Genomic DNA, 15,576 nt, shown 5'->3' on the forward strand with positions numbered 1-15,576 from the left:
GTTGAAAAAGAGTGATATTATAGGAATATATATAAATATGTACAGACATCTCGTCCTTGTAGATACTCAAAGCGTGTTAGTACCCAGGACGAATTTACAAGATCTAAAAAAACTAAACAAAAAATGCCGAAAATAATTAGCACTCCTGCTGAACGGATGGCAAGATATGCCGATGAATTTGAAGATTACCAGTACACTGGCAATTGCTTAACCTGCAAATACTGCAATGTCGAGGAAGGAACAAACTTTAATGCATAAAATGTGCAATATAGTTGACTAATAGATTGGCGTTGTTAGTGTAGTTTTGTTTTTGAAATTCTATAACGGTAAATCTAGCTGTATTAAACTTTGATTGAACGTTGAAATTTACAATTTATTTTATCTACTTTTTACGTTAATTAATAAATGTTAATCGGCTTCAAATAACTTTTTCCACCCTTCCTTTAAATGTATATATTACCATTAAATAATTGATTTTTATTTTTACGGATCAAAAGTTGTAAAAAATCTCTAATAAAGCAGCATTTAAAAACCAACGCACATCTGGCAAAAAAGACCTACACGGCAACGTTAGGCGAAGTTCCTACTGCAGCAACTGATTTAGGAACCAGTACGAATAATTTGTTCAACGCTAACTTATGCAAAGCGTTGATTGCAGCGGATATTCCCTTTCATAAACTGAGCAATAATGTGTTCAAAGACTTTCTTCATAGGTACACACATAGAAATATTCCAAATCAGACTACACTAAGAAAATATTACGTTAGTGAAGTGTACGAAGCAAAAGTGAAGTCACTCAGAAAAAGCTGCTGGAATGAAACTGTGGGTCTCGATTGATGAAACCACTGATGTAGAGCAGCGTTTTATTGCTTGCTTTGTGTTTGGCATTCTCGGGGTAGAAGAGGAACGCAGCAAGTGCTATTTGGGAAATATTGCATGTCTGCCAAAAGTTAATCATTCTACAATTGCTGCTTTTTTTAACGATTCGTTGCAGTTTTTGTGGCCGCAGCAAGTCCTTTATAATAATGTGCTCCTTGTAACCACTGATGCAGCTGCATATATGTCCAAAGCTATGAATGCTCTTCAGGTTTTGTACCCGAAAATGGTGCACGTTACTTGTTTGGCCCATGGCTTGCACAGGGTTGCGGAATTAGTCAGGCAGGCGCACCCAAAAGTAAATAAACTGATTTCAACTGTAAAAAGTATATTTTTAAAAGTACCCAATCGGATCGAAAAGTTCAGGGAACTAGCCCCAGGAGTGCCCCTTCCACCGAGTCCCATTGTAACAAGATGGGGTACGTGGTTAGATGCAGCGCATTATTACGCCAAACATTTGCCCGAAATTACTCCTGTCATGATGTCTCTAGACTCAACAGAGGCCCAAAGTATATTGGAGTCCAAAAAACTGTTGGATGAGGAATCACTGCCATTTGATCTCGGCTTTATCGCCAACAGTTTTTCCATTTTAACAAAAAATATTGCAAAGTTGGAGACTAAAGGGCTGAGTCTTTCAAAATCTATTGAATTAATTAGAGAGGTCGAAATGACACTTGAGGAGATGGATGACTCCTAATTTCGTAAAAAGTTGAAGAATGTCATTTCAAAGAACAAAGGTTTTGCTACTTTAAAACGTCTCGATGCACTTATTAGTGGGAAGGCTTTTGAAAATGAAGGAAATTTGGATGACATAGATCATTTAAAAGTTTTAAGTGCTGAAGAAATGGCCAGCTTGAAATATGCCCCAGTAGTCTCATGCGACGTGGAACGAGTTTTTTCCCAGTATAAGACCTTTTAAGCAGACAACCGCATAAGTTTCAATTTTGAGAACTTAAAAACGCATTTAATTGTAAAATGCAATGAATAAAATATTTGTTTAAGCTTGATAGTGTTTAATTGTTAGAAGTATTTATAGCATAAAAATAAACGTTTTTTCTATATATTTTCTTGCGTTTTCGGCATTAACTGAAGCTTTTACAAAATCATCAATAGAATTTATAAAAAAACAAATAATTAACCCTTTCGACCCTAACATTGCAAAATTACCAACTACTCAACTATACCCGTTCTATTAAAATACTATAGTAAGGCTGAAATATCTGTAGGTCTTCTTTTACCTTAAATCCCCATGGCCGATATATCGGCCCATTGGAATTGAAAGGGTTAATATTGTTGCAAACGTAAATCTAAGGTACCTAGCATAAATATATTCGTTTGAAGTACAGTGAAAATATGCGATTTATAAAAATAAATATACGGTAGCCAAAAAGAATATTCCGTCTCAAAGCAGCATATTCTTTTTAAAAAGAATATTCCTATGCAAAAAAAAGCATATTCTTTTTAAAAAAGAATATTCCCGTGTAAAAAAAAAGCATATTCTCGAGCATATTCTTAAAGAATATTCCCGGCGTATAAAAAGAATATAGAGCATATTTGAAAGAGAATATTGTCACAGCCCTAGTCATCAATATATGTTTGTAGTATAGATTCTAGAAAACAGAAATGCTGTCCTCTTTTTCGGAAACCTCGATCATGGAATGTGAGGACTAAAGGACAAAATAAGAGAAGCGGGCGGTAGGAATCTAAACCAAACATCCACTTTCTACTCTTTTAGGGTTTCTAAACTTTTGAGTGGTAGGAACATCGATCAGCATATCTGTGGATATATATATATATATATATATATATATATATATATATATATATTATTATTATTATTATTATTATTATTTTAATTATATTTTCACCCCAAACAAGAAACATTGCCACTTTGGTGTAGGGGCTACTATTAAGGGCAACAACTACTGGGGCACTATGTTGGGATTTCGGCAGCAAGATATCGGTTCACGTTACACTTGAACTTCTGCATGTCAGTACAGTTAGGGAAGCAGGGACCTGGAATGGAATTCCAGGGTCTAGCGGTTCTGGGGAAGAAACTACTGGAGTAGAAAGATCGTTTACATCTAGGGATCTCTACTGTGTGGGGGTGAGATTTAGCTGCCTGTCGGGTTTGTCGAGCGTGTCTACGTCGTGGGGGCACAAGTGTCTGCAGTTCGTCAAAGCATTCACCATTAAAATACTTGTAGAACAAGCAGAGGGATGCAAGGTTTCGTCGATGGGACAGAGGCTGAAGCTTAGATGCCAGTTAAGGGCCATTCAGATTGGCGAATCTCTTTTGAACCATGTCTAGGAGCGAAAGATTAGCAGCAGATGCACCAGCCCAAATGTGACAGTACTCCATACATGGGCGAACGGTGGTTCAGGGTCATTCAGATTGGCGACTCTTTTTTGAACCTTGTCTAGGAGCGAGAGACTAGTAGTAGACGCAACCGGCCCAGATGTGACAACAATACTCCATACATGGGCGAATGGTGGCCTTATAGAGATACAGGATACTTTCAGGTGTCAGTAGTTTTCTAGCACGGTAGAGAGAGCCTACCTTTTTCGCAGCAGCCCTAGCAATGTTTTGAACATAATTGTTCCAGCTCATGTTTCCTGTGAACGTTAGGCCAAGCAGTTTGAAAGATGTACTATCAGACAAGGAGTCACTGGCCATTGCTATCGGTGGCAGAGAAGGTTTCTTGTAATTATTGAAGGAAACCAGTTCAGTCTTGGCAGCATTGAATGTGACCATCCATTTTTGTCCCCATTTCACTACAGATTGGAGGTCATCCTCTAGTGTTTTTGCCATTTCTTTAGATATGTGTTCATTTGTTTTCCTGTTATGCCTGTTATAGAGTGTGGTGTCATCGGCATATATACCCATCTCAGAGGCAGTTTTGTCGGGGGGGGGGTCATTAATAAATATCAGGAACAATAGAGGTCCAAGAATATACCCCTGGGGCACTCCCGCATTTATATCACATTGTTTAGATGTACGGCCGTCGAGGACAACCTAAATTTTTCTCTTATCTAAGAAGGATTTAATTATGTTAAGTATTCTACCAGTGATACCGTATGACCTAATTTTCCTGAGAAGACCCTGATGCCATACCCTGTCAAAAGCCTTAGATATATCTAGAGCTACTCCTCCGCCCTCCCCCGCCTTATCCAGTGAATGGTATATACGTTCAGAGGTTACAGTGAGGATGTCTGCTGTCGAACGGGCTTGTCTAAATCCATATTGGTCAGTCAGAAGTTTAGTATCTGTAAGCTGTCGGACTAGAGCATTGTTAATTATGGTCTTAAATATTTGGAAGAAAAGTGGGAGGAAGCTAATGGGGCGATAATTTGATGGGTCAGTTCTTTCGCTAGAATTCTTGAATACTGGTACCACAGAAGCAGTTTTCCAACAGCCTGGAAAGCAAGATTCATTAAGTCATGTGTTGTAGAGTTTGGAGAGAACTGGAGCTACTTCGGCTGAGCACTTTTTTAACAGCACAGCTGGGATGAGATCAGGTTCACATGCTTTTGAAGTGTCAAGTTTTTTATGATAGATAGTACCTGAGCAGGGGTGATTTTTAGATCGTCTAGTGTGGCGTCTGTCCGCAAAGGAAAGTCAGGCAGGGGGTGGTTAGAAGGGTCGAGTGTGGAGTTCGAGGCAAACCGACTGGCAAGCCTATCAGCCTTGTCGGTTGCTGATCAAACAACCTCGTGATTGTTGGTTAGTGAGGGAATTGTTGATTGCCCCTTATTTACTACACTTTTGTAGATTTTCCAGGAATCATGATTTCCTAATTTTTGTACTTCGATGCGTTTTTTAGTGGTTTCAGTAAATTATCTCTTAGCTGTCGCTATTTCTTTCTTAACGTTACTTCTAGTTTCTATATACTTCTGTCTGTTTGAACTGGACTTATATCGGTTAAATCTGCGATATGTATACTGCCTTTGAGCAATGGCAGTTGCGCAAGTCGAAGTAAACCATAGGGGGGAGTTGGGCTTGCTATAAATTTCCCGCATGGGAACATGTGCTTCAATTACTGTTTTGAACCATTCAGTGGTCTCATTTGTGCACTGTTCAGTAGGAAGAGAAAAAATATTTCCCCATGGGGCATCTCTGATAAGATCTCTGATGGCTTCCCAGTCATTCTCTTTATAATATCTTGTTGTGTTGAGCACTGGCTCTTCAGTTTTGGGTCTAGAATTTAGGGCGATTTCTACCATTATCACTGCATGATCAGCGTTCCCGAGTGGGCTGTCAGCATTTGTTATACAATCCTCGGGAACAGATCTAGAAGTGATGCGTGTTGTTCTTGCTGGTAGGGGAAACGGGTTGGAAACGTAACCATTTTTGATAGGGAATGAGATATAGTGAAACTATGTGTTTTGCTGCCCGCTGCATCTGTGTGAGTAGAGAATCCAAGCCAGTTTTTGTGGTGAACATTAAAGTCACCAAATGCATCTACTTGTGCGCTAGGGTCGAGGGAGAGTGCTGTGTCTATGCTGTCAGAGACTTTGTTTATTATATATATATATATATATATATATATATATATATATATATATATATATATATATATATATATATATATTCAGCAAATATCAGGGCGGAACGATAAAATTATCACCCTAGAAAAGGCGACATGATTCAATTTCCGTTTGGTGAAAACCAGTTTCCTTTTTTCTTTTTTTTCTTTTTTTGTTGTAGACCATCTACTAGTTGGCCAGTTATGTACAAATCTCAAGAACGATAGGAACCTTCTATCATGTCTGGAAATTACACAATGTTCAACAATCGAGATCGGAGATGCGCCGTGATATAACTCATACTCTCTACCGATCATCATTACATGACCATTGCCAGTATCCTCAAAATGAAAATCCAGTTGAAGGCACAGCTCACCGCATCGGATGACCAACGGTTATGGTCTTTATTCTGGTTTCAAGTGAGGGCCACATCATGCCACCTCACATCTTCGAAGTCAGCTTTAAAATACACATCAAAGTGTACTTGGATTTGCTGAAGCGTGTGGTGATGCCCTCGTGTAATGAGGGTAGCCGCTGGTAGACCCTGCGTTTTGGCAGCAGACTCGGCGCTTACCCACATGTCTTTAGAGACCCAAGTTTGGCTTCAGAAGGAGCACTATGACTTTGTACGTTTCTTTGACTGTCCCCCTCCTTCCCCGACCTGAACACGCTGGACTACTTCGTTCGTTCATGCGTAGATAACATCAACATGATCTCCCACAACACCAAAGTCAGCCTGATCGCCGCCATCTGCCGAGTATTCGCCAAGCTCTCGGCATGCTTCAAGTTCCGGACCCGTATCGAGGCGGTGATTGAGGCTGAAGGCGGATACATTGAATAGATGTCAGCCTACTACATACTCGTTACATGAATTAATTTTTTTCAATAAAAGTTTTAAAATAAAGACGCAGTGTTGTTTTCTTTGGAGCGACATTTTTATCGTTCCGCCCTGTATTTTCATTTTTTTGTCTATATAACAAGATCTATGAATAGTTAGTCATTCGACTAAATGTATTTATCGTGAAATATTCTTAACAGTTTTCTCTTCTTCTCTGAGAACGTCTCAATTGTATAAGTTTCAATTGCAATACATTTTCATATCGAATCTGAGTAAAGTCTACGAATTCAATTACTAAAAAGCGATATTTCCTGAACTAATCTTCTTATATATCGTTAATTTAATGCTGCAAATGGTCTAAATTTCGTCGATATTGCCGTCTCAACTGATCGCCAATAACCAATAACGGAGAACACATTTATTGATTTAATCATGTGTAGTCGAGTGTCGCGATGATTAAATTTAGGTGACAATGGTTCGTTGGATGAAGACAAAATCGATGAAAGAGAGACTTTGAAATGCAATAAAATCTTGCAGATAAAATATGAAATTTGCGCACAGATTAGACGGACCTCGCTTGTTTGCTTTGTAGCAAATCAACCCATTTGCGGTTATTTCATTTACAATCAAAATGACTATGACGAACAACCTACTATATGGGATTAGTTAGACACGCGATGCTATTTATCCAATCGTTGAAGAAAATAATGTGTTTACTAGCCATAAATAAGTGTTTGATAGATAGATTCCCACTTAGAAAACAGTCACCCTGTAATAATTCCACAGTATCTACTTTATTCCAATACTAGCTAGCAGCCCAGCGTTGCCCGGAGTTTCCCGGTTGTACAATACGCTTAAACATGCCATGTTAATTTATGCATATTGCGTATGTATTATTATAGAATTAATCCCCTATTGAATATTATATATAACGATCAATAATTTCCCCGTTGGACTAATTCGCAAAAAAAAAAAATAATAAAGATAATAATGATAATGTCGTTCATTAAATTACATTTGCGTTTGTTTACAATATCATGCCAACTGATATTTGGGCTTGACGATGACTGCTCTGGAAAAGTCACTTCTGATTAATGATTATTTTAAAATATGCAAACGAAGAAATAATTTGCGGCGATTTTAAATAGTACCCGTTTGTTTTCGTCAATTGAACTCATTAATAAGAAAAAATCAAAATGATAATGAGGTACACGGTGGTCGAATGCTCTACCACCAAGCTATATCTCCTGATTATAGTATAATTAGAAGAAATGATTTGCTGAAATTTTATTATGTACCTTGAAACATAACATATACACCTATAAAAATTCTTTTTATTATCTATAAGAAAAGTTATTTTTATGATCGGACTTTTTGGATTTTCGATAAAAATTCGGTGAATTTCTGTAGAAAATCTATTTAAGAACACTGCCAGACATATAAATTAGCTTTGTGAGAAATTTGCCGTTTCGGAACCTATGAGGAAGGAACTCACACACACAAAAGTGACTTTTTATATAGTAAAAATAGAGATATTTACTGGGTGCGGCTTTACTACTTTAGTAACGTATAAAAGAAATAAGATGTAAAAATTTAGAAGTTTGTTGTTTGATCGTTTTGATACAGAAACAGTAAGATTTATTTCTAATGTTATTTTGATATCATTTCACTGAAATAAAATGTTCAATAGCTTTTGCCATCGAAAATGGTATCAGATCGAATGTGTACCAAAATCTGAGTTTGTTTCACTCTTAGATTCACTATTTGATAGTGATGAAACGATTCCAATATTTTTCTTGATTCCGATAAAATTACCGATTCCTTTTTAATCTCCAATTCTGGTGAATTTAAAAATTACAATTCTTTTTAAATCGCCCTATCTCTCTCTCTCTCTCTTTCTCTCTCTCTCTCTCTTTCTCTCTCTCTCTCTCACTGTATATATTATATACATATATATATATATATATATATATATATATATATATATATATATATATATATATATATACGCGTAGTACAGTGGGGGAAGAGGAGGCTGGTTACCTTTAATGCATCTAATACCAAGCTTCTATCATTACATCATAAACGCTCTAATCCCCATCTTGCATCAATTGAAATGGATGGCTCTCGTCTTGGGGAAGCCCCATGTTTTGAAAAGCTTCTGTGATTGACTTGTACTCCTGATCTGAAATGGAACACATACATCAAGTCTGTGGCCAAGGTCGCTGGGAAAATGATGGGATTCTTCTACCGCTCCAGAGGATATCTCACTAAATATGTAATTCTCTATCTATATAAAAGCCAAGTACGTCCAAGGATGGAGTACTGATGCCACATCTGGGCAGGAGCTGCTAAAACAGCCTATCCTGCCTTGACAGAGTACAAAATAGACTTCGTGGCTTTGTGGGGGATGTCATTTTCTCTTCCCTGTAACCTCTCTCCCACAGAAGAGACGTTGCGAGCCTTTCTCTGTTTTATTTCCATGGCAAGTGCTCGTCTGAGCTCCATTCTCTGGTCCCCCTTCGCCAATCTTTCACGAAAAACATCCGACTAGCTGAAACCACTGTCAATAATTTTTCCCACTCTTTATCCGTGCCTAAATCAAAACGTAGATTCCATGAACAAAGCTTCTTTCTTAGAACTGCACGCCTGTGGAACTCTCTGTCGCTTGCCTGTTTCCCTCCCGACTTCAACTTGGATGTCTTCACGTCTAACATAAACAAAGTCCTGATGAATCACCCACTTAAGTAAGACACTTTATCAAATATCCAATACTAACGATTACTACGATACTATTCCATTGATTACTGTACACACAATAACCCTTATCCCCAAGTGGCTTCTGGGCCTTGATAAGCGGTGACCTCCATGTAAAAAAAAATTCTGTATACTCACTATTCCATAGCTAGCTACACTATATACTGGCCCAACGGGTCACAGGTAGTACACACACATACATATAGAATACATTAAGTAATTAGCTGGTGAAGTATTCAGCTAAGTGTTATTATTTAAAGAACCGTCGCTTGAAGAATGTGCACCTTTTCTTATACGTGCCAGTGTATAGCCATGTGAAGGGAACCTTATTTTGGCTGCGAATACTGTTATTTTACATATTTGGTCAGGCATATAGTTAGAATGTAAACTTCTTGTTTTAAAATATCATCATTTAAATAGGTTGAATAACAAAATAGAATTATTTGAAGCATGATTAAAACTGTAGCGACAAGTTTATGAAACCAACTTCGTATTACATGCTATGTGGAACTTCTGAGGAATATTAAGACCGTTTTTGCTGGTTATTTTCTCGACAGAAAACTACACACACACACACACACACACACACACACACACACGCATATATATGTGTGTGTGTGTGTGTGTGTGTGTGTGTGTGTGTGTGTGTGTGTGTGTAATAGCATTTCAGTCCGGCGTTGCCCGTGTGTTTGGGGGTGTATGTTGATGACAAATTTCCTTTTATATAATCTATTAAAATATTATTTTTAAAAATCTTTCACATAAAATTCCTTTTCAATGTTCTTCAAGCGTCACGTCACTTCACCATACCGGTATCCTACATTGCTAAAAACCCTCTTACAAACGTAGATATTTGTTTACCAGCAATGCTTTAAGCTAACCCCTTTGCCATGATGTTACTTGTTTATTTTCATAAGATTGATTTATAATCCGGTTGTCAAACGTATTTCACACGTATTTTAATTTTAAATTCAAATTCAATTAATGGTCCTAACACAAGAAAACATTTATCTGTAATTTTAAAACGCGTTGCAAAACGCATTCTTCCGGCATTTACAAAAACAACACCCCAGATAACATCATGGCGGGAAAAAAAAGAATATAAAATAATATTCTGATGAAGAGGAATAACTCCGAAATATATTGATTTTAAAGAAGTAAATACGGGTTTATTTAAATGTTGGGTTGTAATTGGGCTTTTCAACGTATTTCATATGTATTTCAATTTAAAATTCTAATTCAATCAACGAATCTTACACTACCCAAAAAAAATATATATATATATATATATATATATATATAAAAGTGAACGTGTCTGTGTGTGTGTCTGTGTATTTGTGCTTGTGTACATTTTCCTACGCAATAGCTCTGTCAATTTTTAGTCTACAGACTCGAAATTTGAGGTGCAGGGTCCTGAGATTTGGAAAAAAATTTCTAATCCGTTGTCGGCCCAAAATTTGGGTGGTTAGGGGTCAAAGTTCAACGATTTGACTTTGGAGAACTCTACCAACATCCTCCGACAATTTGGAGTCTAAACACTTGACATTTTCGATAGAGGTTCCTTGGACATGGATCTAACTTAATAACTTGATTTGAGCCCAAAATAATAAATGTTAAGGTTAAATTCACCGTTTTTGTTTTTTGTTTTTTGTTTTTGCTCAACATACACCCCCAAACACCCGAGCAACGCCGGGCTGAAATGCTAGTACACATATATATATATATATATATATATATATATATATATATATATATATATATATATATATGTGTGTGTGTGTGTGTGTGTGTGTGTGTGTGTGTGTAGTTTTCTGCCGAGAAAATAGCCGGCAAAAAACGTTCTTAAGATTCTTCAGAAGTACCACATAAACATGTAATACGAAGTTGGTTCCATAAACTTGTCGCCACAGTTTTAATCATGTTTCAAATGATTCTATTTTTATATTGAACCTATATATATATATATATATATATATATATATATATATATATATATATATATATATATACACGTTCCCAGACTTTTACAGAAATGTTCGTTGTTATGGGATGAACATTTCTGTAAAAGTCTGAGGAAGCTTTTTTTATCGTTATTTCCATGGCAGGTGCTCGTCTGAACTCCAATCTCTTGTCCCCCCTCGCCAATCTTTCACGAAAAAGACCCGTCTAGCTGAATCCACTGTCAAAAGTTTCCCCCACTCTTTATCTGTGCCTAAATCAAAACGCGGATTCCATGAACAAAGCTTCTTTCTTAGAACTGCACGCCTGTGGAACTCTGTTCCGTCTGCCTGCTTCCCACCGGACTACAACTTGGATGTGTTCAAGTCCAACGTTAACAAATTCCTAATGAACCGCCCCCTTAACACTTCATCAAATTTCCACACTAACGTAATGTACTTGCAATAACCCTTATCCCTGAGTGGCGTCCGGGCCTTGATAAGTGGTGATCACTGTGTAAAAAAAACAAAAAAAAGCTACAGACTGCCAAAAAACGGCCGGGTAGCTGAAACAATAATGTAACTTAACAGAAAGATACGGTAATAAAAAAATAAAACGCATATTTGCTCTACAACAGTATTGAGCACTTTCTTCAGTTTTTATTAATTACCATTTCTACTATATATATATATATATATATATATATATATATATCCGTTTTTGTGTCCAAAATTATTTATTTACGATTATTTTATTTGTATAATTGCTGTAGAATTGTTATTATAAATATATGTTTTTCTAACGCAAAACAACAGCAAAGAAAGTACCTCATCAATTTACATATAAAAAAAAATTATTTGTTTTACGACCCAACCCAGTGTAGTTTACCTCCTGAAAAGAAATCAAAATCACTTTATTATGGCTAATACGTTTCAACGGCCTTTAAATATAATAAAAAAAGGACTTTTTTTTAAATAAGTAAAATTCAACATTTTATCGTGGGGGGGGAGCACTTTTCTATATGAATTTAATGTAAAATGCGACCATACTTCTTGACAATGTAACGAGCCAGGCTATCGTTAGCATTTTTTTCAAGTTTGGTGACGGAGGTAGAAAGGAGAAATGGGGTTGGATTGAGTGGGAAGTACGTGCGTGAGTGCATGATGATATTTTAAAACAAGAAGTTTACATTCTAACTATATTCCCTGACCAAATATGTAAAATAACAGTATTCGCAGCCAAAATAAGGTACCCTTCACATGGCTATACACTGGCACGTATAAGGAATGGTGCATATTCTTCAAGCGACGGTACTTTAAATAATAACACTTAGCTGAATACTTCACCAGACTTAATGTATTCTATATGCATGTGTGTGTATGTGTGTGTATGTGTGTGTGTGTGTGTGTACTACCTGTGACCCGTTGGGTCAGTATATGGTGTAGCTAGCTATGGAATAGTGAGTATACAGAATTAATGTATGAAAGTGAAAGTGGGTATACAGAATTAATGTATAAACGCGCAAAAATTGAATGTACGCGCGCGAAAACAAACGTGGCGACCAGTGAAAAATATACGCAATTTAGCGGACGCAAAAAATATTTAATGCACTCGCGCACGTAAACAAACATAGCAACAGGTGAAAGCAATTCAGAATACACTGGATGATAAAGGTTTTAACATCACTGCCTTTAGATTGAATGGAAAGTCTTTTATATAAGAGGGGTGTATTCCATTGCAAAAAAATGGAACAAAGATCAAAAAGAAAAGATATACAAGGTGGGAGTGTGCATTGTACATGCCCGCCTTTTTTGTGTGTGTTAACAGCCTTAAAAATATCAGGAAATGATAATTACCTGATTAAGTAATATTTAACTGTGAGACCTTTTTAAAACAAATCTTTAAAAAGATGAGAAGTCCTTCCCCACATGCACACACGTTTTGAAGTGATTCTACATATGTTTAAAATGTTTGGAACTTATGACTCAATCCCACGCCATTTCTCCTTTCTACCTCCGTCAACGAACTTGAAAAAAATGCTAACGATAGCCTGGCTCGTTACATTATCAAGAAGTGTGGTCTCATTTTACATTAAATTCATATAGGAAAGTGCCCCCCCCATGATAAAATGTTGAATTTTACTTATTTTAAAAGAAAGTCCTTTTTTATTATATTTAAAGGCCGTTGAAACGTATTAGCCATAATATAGTGATTTTGATTTCTTTTCAGGAGGTAAACTAATTTTTTTTAATATGTAAATTGGTGAAGTACTTTCTTTGCTCTTGTTTTGCGTTAGAAAAACATATATTTTTAATAACAATTCTACAACAATTATACAAATAAAATAATCGTAAATAAATAATTTTGGACACAAAAACGTAGTTTGTTTTTTTTGTTTTTTGTTTTTTTTGAATGAATGAAGTTCTACTTTAATCACGAAAAACTTGGGTGAAGAAAATATTTTTAAAAACAATTTACACCCCATTTTTTTCCTTTCTCAAGTATTTTTGCGAATTATGTAACGCTAAACTACCACATTATAAAATAATTGAAAAGAAAAATCAATATTTAACAATTGGGAAGGAGATTCAGTTACACATACAATGTTTTAGTAAATTGATCCCTGATTTACAGCACCGATTGTACGTTGGCTACTTCGGGCCCCCGCTATTATCATTATTTAGTTTCCTTCTTTTGCGACTTTACACTTTGAGGAAAGTTAGGTCTGCCCCGCAGTCATTATTTTTTATTTATTAATTTATTTACAATTTTTTTAAAAAGTGTTTTTTGCATTTAAGACCAGCGCTATTTTTTAAATAGTACTAGTCTACGGTAAAATGAAAAATGTTCAAGATAAAAAGTGTTTCGAGATTATATTGTATTTAATTGTATTGAGAAACCATTTTCTAAGTGAAAACATAAAATTAAGGAAAATATATTTTTTAAGTAAGGCCTGACATAAAAATATAAATCGTCAGAATCCACAGGAGCGCTACTAAAACTAGTTATAGTTATATACTGTATATTTTTATTTAAATCGGTTTTTCTTTTTAAATCAACGGTGTTAAATTACATTTATTTTTAAGGAAAACACGTTAAAATAAGTTAAAACAAAAACATATTGTTGACCTTATGTATGTTTTAAATAGTAGCAGTGAATTTTAATATCAGACTTGACAGAGCAGCCATGAAATAGGTGAACAGATGAATTTTTAGACTGGAAGTCAAAAACCGTTTAAACGGTCAAGCAAGCCAGCTGAGTTACACACACACACACACACACACACACACACACACGCGAAACTAATTTCATGAAAGTTTGTCTCCACGGTGCTTATTTTGTCTTCAAATAGTTTTATGCAAACATTCGACATCTTTAAATGCTAACATTTTAAATCTGGAATTTTTCACTCAAACTTGTTAGCAATCTCAAGGGGATTGGTTTGCCATCTTAAAAATGAGGCACTAAAATATCTACCGTACCGTAAGTGCCGACATCCCAGAATGTCCAGCCAGTCGGAACTATTTTCGTGCAATTCACGATAGGGCCTGAGTTATTTGGTGTAAAATTGTCCGATTCTCATTTCCAGCTAAGCGTAGATATTTTTGAAATAGACTCGGGGTCATATCGGGGTGAAGACAATGCGGCAACAGAGAACAAGTCTTTGGAGCAAAAGTTAGAACGAGACTTTATAAAAGAGGACAGATAAGATAATCGCAAAAGGAAGCTATAACAAGGACAGGAAAAATAAAATATAAAATGAGAAAATAGAACAGTGAAAAGAAAAGCAAGATAAAAATAAATGAAAAAGATTTTTATGTAAATAATCCCATCGTGATAATGCGTTGCTCGAATGGATAGTTGTAAATAATCCCATCGTGATAATGCGTTGCTCGAATGGATAGTTGTAAATAATCCCATCGTGATAATGCGTTGCTCGAATGGATAGTTGTAAATAATCCCATCGTGATAATGCGTTGCTCGAATGGATAGTTGTAAATAATCCCATCGTGATAATGCGTTGCTCGAATGGATAGTTGTAAATAATCCCATCGTGATAATGCGTTGCTCGAATGGATAGTTGTAAATAATCCCATCGTGATAATGCGTTGCTCGAATGGATAGTTGTAAATAATCCCATCGTGATAATGCGTTGCTCGAATGGATAGTTGTAAATAATCCCATCGTGATAATGCGTTGCTCGAATGGATAGTTGTAAATAATCCCATCGTGATAATGCGTTGCTCGAATGGATAGTTGTAAATAATCCCATCGTGATAATGCGTTGCTCGAATGGATAGTTGTAAATAATCCCATCGTGATAATGCGTTGCTCGAATGGATAGTTGTAAATAATCCCATCGTGATAATGCGTTGCTCGAATGGATAGTTGTAAATAATCCCATCGTGATAATGCGTTGCTCGAATGGATAGTTGTAAATAATCCCATCGTGATAATGCGTTGCTCGAATGGATAGTTGTAAATAATCCCATCGTGATAATGCGTTGCTCGAATGGATAGTTGTAAATAATCCCATCGTGATAATGCGTTGCTCGAATGGATAGTTGTAAATAATCCCATCGTGATAATGCGTTGCTCGAATGGATAGTTGTAAATAATCCCATCGTGATAATGCGTT

General features: G+C 36.1%; 1 protein-coding gene across 3 annotated transcripts in view; it reads left to right on the forward strand.

The window, feature by feature from the left end:
* LOC145303406 (protein fem-1 homolog A-like) overlaps positions 1 to 15,576 on the forward strand; it is a 138,062-nt gene that overhangs the window by 89,936 nt on the left and 32,550 nt on the right. Inside the window, exon 4 of one of the 3 annotated variants that reach the window (XR_013873707.1) lies at positions 5,585 to 6,218. The exons of the other annotated variants lie outside the window; for them this stretch is intronic. The gene's annotated coding sequence lies outside the window, so the exon portion shown is untranslated. Of the gene's footprint in view, positions 1 to 5,584; positions 6,219 to 15,576 lie in introns of those variants that run through there. 3 annotated transcript variants of the gene reach the window in all.

The sequence above is a fragment of the Euprymna scolopes genome, chromosome 19, assembly GCF_053919585.1.
Source record: "Euprymna scolopes isolate OS-2025 chromosome 19, ASM5391958v1, whole genome shotgun sequence".
Classification (NCBI taxonomy): Eukaryota; Metazoa; Mollusca; class Cephalopoda; order Sepiida; family Sepiolidae; genus Euprymna; species Euprymna scolopes.